Source organism: Crassostrea angulata, chromosome 3 (assembly GCF_025612915.1).
Source record: "Crassostrea angulata isolate pt1a10 chromosome 3, ASM2561291v2, whole genome shotgun sequence".
NCBI lineage: Eukaryota > Metazoa > Mollusca > Bivalvia > Ostreida > Ostreidae > Magallana > Magallana angulata.
Window position 1 is genome coordinate 25118504 of NC_069113.1, and position 6434 is coordinate 25124937.

The following is a 6434-nucleotide window of genomic DNA, read 5'->3' on the forward strand; positions in this document are numbered from 1 at the left end:
ATACAAATTGTTTAATACCACGTGGCGCCAAATGGATAGCTGTGGGTTCAATATCCGATCGCAACTAACCAATTTCGCAAAAAGCACGTAGCAATATTTAATGATACATGTTTTGGTCAGTTGGATACCTTAGCTTAAAGGCAACTGGATAGTCAACAAATTAACTATCAGATTTGCCTTAAAGTTTTAGATACGAAGTTCTTAGCCGTAATCATTAGTTTAATAAAGAAGAATTCAATATATTTTAGCTTTGTTTTCCTATATCTTCATACATTGCTCGTTCCTTTAAGGACTGTAATGAATATAACCTTCTAAAAACCTCAAGTCTCGCTCGGCATTGGCTCGATGAAGAACACTTGCATCTAGATCCCGATTTCCTTAAGATTTTTTCCTGAGTCCTGAGTTTTTATGTCATGTTACCGCCCCCCCCCCCCCGCACACACATGTACAGGTAGGCACATTCTAACATTCTACATGTACGTGTAGGTGAAAACTATTAACATCTTATCAACATACGTGTAACGCACTTAATGTTGAAATCTAAATGCTCTTTTGATAGAATTTACAAATCATGACTCTGAACTCAAACTAAAAAATTTACAAAGAAGATGGAAGTATTTTAAGAATGGATTGTCTCTTTTTAATGCAGTGTTAAACCTAGGAGTTATTAAAATATAGATTTACAAATGGTAATTGTATAAGTTCCAGTAGTGTTACATGTATCTCGTACGACTTTAACATTCATAGCAGTCATAAAAGAAATTATCCTCGAAATGTATATAAACGGTTTGGAACGTAATTTGAGCTTTGATTCATGATAGAGATGTGTTAGAAACGTTTTTTGTCCGACATCATTTGTGATGTCATGAAATCAAGTGAATGAAAAATGTGTTTTCAAACTGCATAGTTGCAAATTCTTTACAAAATCACACATGTTTTATGTGATTATCTATCTAAATAATTATAAGTACAAATTATTAACAACACAAAATAACCAAAAATTTTAAAAGAATTTAAAGGATTGAATAAATAACTTTTAACGAATTTTATACACCTTTTTACAATATTAAGAAGCCCTTGTAAAATTTTGTTTCTCTCAAAATAATCACACTTTAGATTTGGAAATAAAGACAGTTACACGTACTTGAAAATCTAGGCATGAATATATAGAAACCCTTACAAGTATAGACAGAATGTCCCAGCCTTTTATCGCTTTTCCGTTTGTATTTCACATGAATTTGACAGGTTTTATGTAAATGCAGCAAGTATACCTTATTCAAATTGACCTTTGTTTGATTTTGTGTGATACCAAATTACCAACACCTTTAAGACATAACGCATGAATGGTTTATATGATAATGGACACACTGAGGTAAGAAGTCACATCGGCGAGGGTATATATAAATCAGTTTAGTAAAAAAAAAAGGGTACATGTAGTTCACACCTGCTTATCAAAGCAATTAATTTTTTTTATTTCTGTATATTCTTTATATATATAAATTAATTTTCTCTTAAAAGAAATTTGCTTTAATATGATGATAATATTAACTAAATATTGGTAATTTAAAACTCTGGACGCAGTTTTGAATCTTGCCATTTAGCTTCTCACCGGTTTTGAAAAATTCGGTCATCTGCTTCGATTTTGGTGGGTTTTTTTTCGTCGGATGACAACATAATAATGATTTATATTCCATACGTTTTCGATTTGTTGAATATAGATTTCCATGCAATGGAAAGAGACGAAGAAGCCGGATTTCGTTCACGATCAGTGTGGATCCAATGGTCTGTCTATTGTCGCCCGAATCCATTCATATTCTATCTCATCGTTGTTGGGCATCAGCTGGTTAGCGCTCCATTTTTGGACGGTGGTGGGCCGATTCAAGTATGATAACATTAATTGCCAAAGGTCAATTGTCTCGTTATCCGACTCTGGTTTTTTTTTTAAAGTCCTTGTACCTGACCATCGGCTTTAATGCAACAGAAGCACATGTATTCATATGAAAACGACCCCCTTTGTCACCTGAACACATTCGAAAACAATGCAGATTGTGAAATGTATCAAAATTACAGCACATTGTCTCAATTGTTTGGTTGTCCGAGCGTGTCTTGAAGTTGATTATAGACCTTTTTTTAAAATTTAACTTAAATATTTTTTTTCATCCGCGAAGTGGTTACAAAAGAATTTGAACTACACTCGCATTTGCAACAGATTTTTTTTAATATAGGAATCGTCCGCAATGACTTGTGACGTTTGGGATTTGGTCAAGGAAGATTTCTTTATAGAACCATTTTAACAAGAGCTTGGACTTTGGGTAGTTGAGGCAAACTGCAATGTGACGTACATGTAGGCCTGTCTATTTCATTGTAGGCCTCTCAGGCATGGCTCTTTGAAATCAACACGATTTGTCTGGCTTTTGAGCAAAGACTACGCAATCGGTGTATATTTCACTTGAAACCAGCGTCATTTTAACTTGTTTTGAAGCAAGAAATAGATCGTTACATCCTACTGAAAATCCAAGGTCTTGTTAAAATGGTTCTATCTTCGCTATTTCGAGTTTTTTCTAGCTTTAGTTGGGGTTTGATCTGAAGTTAAATTACAGCTCCAATCTTGTGGTCGAAGCGAGTGGGATTGTGCAATAGAATTGTCAAAATCTGAGTAGGTATTTTTGTGTTAAAACGATCTAAAGGACGTATTATAAAGCGTGCTGTTTTTTGCAACAGAATATTCTCTTTCCAACTACCAAATGTTCGGGAACATAAGAATGAGGAAATACAAAGAAAATGGTCTACATTAAATTTAAGAATAATTTTATCACAAATATACATAACTGTTTGAAAAATTATATTGACGACATGTTTGTTCATGCTTTACTCCAAAGATTATAAAAAGATTATGTGAAGAAAATGATAAAACCAAGACAAATGGATACCATAGAATATGTGTCAATAAAACCTGCAAAATCCTGTATTTTATAAAAATATTTAAGTTTGACTTAAAAAATACAAGTATAATGATTTGATGTAGCAACAACATAAATTGTATCATCAACGAGAGGCTATGTAGTTTTTTAATTATGAAATTCTGAAATCAGGAATCTGTCCAATACTAATACCTCTTAATATCATTTAATTTATTGGATACTGCATCATTACTGTGTTGCTACACCGGATATTCTATAAGATCCGCCTCCGTAAGGGTATTAAGATTAAATGCACATAGGTCTTCAAAGGAAGAACACCGCAGGCTTGATAGCTATAATAATCTTAATAGTAGATGTGTATTTGCCAAAAATTGTTTAAATCGCAAATATAAGTAAGTTTACACTGTGCCATCGTTCGTTCTTTAAGGCGTGTGATTTAACTGAATCATTTTACGTACATGATATTAATCTTTTTGAGTATTTTTTTCTTCTTTAGCGCAAAACTGAGTATGAGTTTAATCTTATTCATACACTAGCTGTATTTACCATTTCAAAAAAATTAAAAACTAAATTGAAAGATAATTTAGTCTATCTAATTAGTTTACCATAACTACATATAGTTTTAACATAATATGTTTTTTAACGAATTAAAATGCAACAACGAACAGATGTAAATCATTATTACTTATTAGGTTAGCTACTGACTCACTACGGAAATATATTGGGTCGATCAATCTCATAGATGGCGAGGCGAAGCCGAGCCGTCTATGAGATTGATCGACCCAATATATTTCCGTAGTGAGTCAGTAACTAACATAATAAGTGTTTTTTTTCCCCCAAGGACTATCAAGCGACATATTTTTTCCCAAATAGTGATGATCTTTACAAAGCCATTTACAAGATGCCTAACATCTCGTCCAATTTATTCTCACCTTTCAAATACTCTTTAAAAATCTTTGCTTCACCCATGTTTACTTAAAATGTTTTGTTGCTATTCAATTTTTATATGTTTTCCCCCTTTCCTCTGCAGAGATTTGAGCAAATTTCGACGCTGCCATTTTATTCTCCTCCAGACAAAACAATGTGACGTCAATATTCTACAGGCAACTTCTCTGGTTTTAAAGAAATTCAAAGGGCAACTACTCCAAATACTTTGAGAACTTATAGCATGCGGTTTATGTATTAAATACTATGAAATGTCGAAATGAGTAATCGAAGCATCGGCCAATGACGGCCATATTGCCTAATATTATTTCTCACCGAACAAATATTATAATAGAGATATATGAGGCAATCACGTGCTTTGTTTAAACCAATGAAAGTGTGACATTTCAGTCCAAGGGAAAACAAAAAATAATATTAGTCTTTGCTGACAAACATGGTTTCTTTCTCTCAGCGCCCGTAGAACATTTCTGCCAATTTAATACTTCTTTTATTTCGCGTAGTTTGTTTCCTTTATGGACCGAATCTGAATACGCAAACCCAAAATATGAGCAAGGAACAGAAATTGATCCCGATGTAGAACAACATCTCTTAAGCCCTATATGAATCTGTGGTCCTTGTCTAGTTTTTAAAACATGCTTTTTCACAGAGATGACACAAACCTGCTAAGCGTGAAATTAAAATAACCATCCAGCAATACATATACATACATGAACTTACATATTTGACCCCCAACAATTCTTGATGGTACGCTTCATTACGCATAAAGTAATTGGAAGTTCAATTCTAATTGAAATGCCATAAATAATGCAGAAATATCTCTATTAGACCATGAACTAAAACGAATACATACATACATACATCATTAGAAAGATGTTACTAGATCTACAACAAAGCATTTGAAAGGTCGTTACACTTTATATTAATGCTCTAATTTAAATGTACTTATTATAAACGCATATATGTTCAAATAACCTGGGCCTGAAATTTAAAACAAGCACCCAGCAATGCACCTGTATTAAGCAAATACATATTTGGCCCAAACTGTAACAACCTTGAATTTATGGTTCATTACCCATGAAGTAATCAGAAGTTTAATTCTAATTGAAAGGTCATATATCGTGCAGAAATATCTTTATAGGACCATGAACTAGAACGGATACCCACATACATCATTACAAAGAAAATAAGATCTACAACAAAAGCTTTAGGATGTCGTTAATCTTAACACTCCAACTGGAGACATGTACAAATCATACGGTGAATACATGTTTAAAAGTGTTAGTGGTAAGGATATATTTTTCATCAATCAATTATAACGGGGCCTTCAGTAATTAATCTATTTCAGTGGTAATACGGATGCATGACAAGCTACATGTGATTTGTACATTTCTATGTTTACATCAAATTTTTGAGATATGTATATTTACTATTCAATTTCCGAATTTATATTCTCATGAATAATCATTATAGTATTTTATTATTTTGTAAGCGACAGAAGAAGATGAACCTCAAATTTAAAAATAATCTGTACAGAGTGATTTTTTAAAGGAAACACATGCATATAAATACTTTCTATTCGTATATGTGTATCGCTGATCATCATAAAATACTTTCTACATAATTATACTTTTGGCCTGTTGTATTTTATCTAAATCTTAGCTAATTTTTTTCTTTGAGATCAGATAATTTGTTACAGAACAATAATTCGTTAAAACCACCTAGGCACCAATGAAAAGGCCGGGTGTTCAATATCTAATCGCGACTGATCCCTATCGAAAAAAGCACGTCGCAACATATAAATGCTTTCATCGGTCAGGTACCCTTAAGACGGCTGGATGGTGAATAAATTAACTATCAGATCTCCTTAAAGGACTAAGTGCGGTTTTATGCAATTTTTGCCCCCCAAAATCAAAGTTTTAGAAAGAGCTTTAAAATAAGGTGAAAGATAGTTAAAATCATATTGGAAATAAAGGTGTAAAAGGTTATCACCACAGTGACGTCATAATGTAGAAATGACGTCATGAATATTGCATTATTTTGATAAATTGATGTTTTGTAGCAAAATATGGGTGTTTTCCGATGGTTTTTCGACTGGAAAACATCGAGCGCAGGCTTGCTCAAGTACTATTTTTTAGTATAATATGTATAACTATCTGAAGAAAAACATATGTTAAAATCGCACTTGAGCAGACCTGCGCTCTATACTTCCGAATGCAAAATATAGAGCAAAAATGAGAATATTTTCATTTGTTTGCAAATTTGCGGGAAATAGGTCATTTAAGTGACGTCATAGATAAACAGCGAGTGAGCAATGATGACTAAAATCAAGATTAAAGTTATAGGCATCCTCTTTACAATGATTTGTGAAGATTTCATTTTCATACGATACTATTTAAAAATTGGTTGAAATCGGGGGCAGATATTTGACCATACCGCACATAGTCCTTTTAAAAGTTATTTGCCTTTATTGTATTTTAAGCAAAGGAAAAAACCCATCCCCCCTTCGCCCCCAAACACACACCCATGTACACGTACAAACATTCTAGGTGGAAACTATAACATCTTATC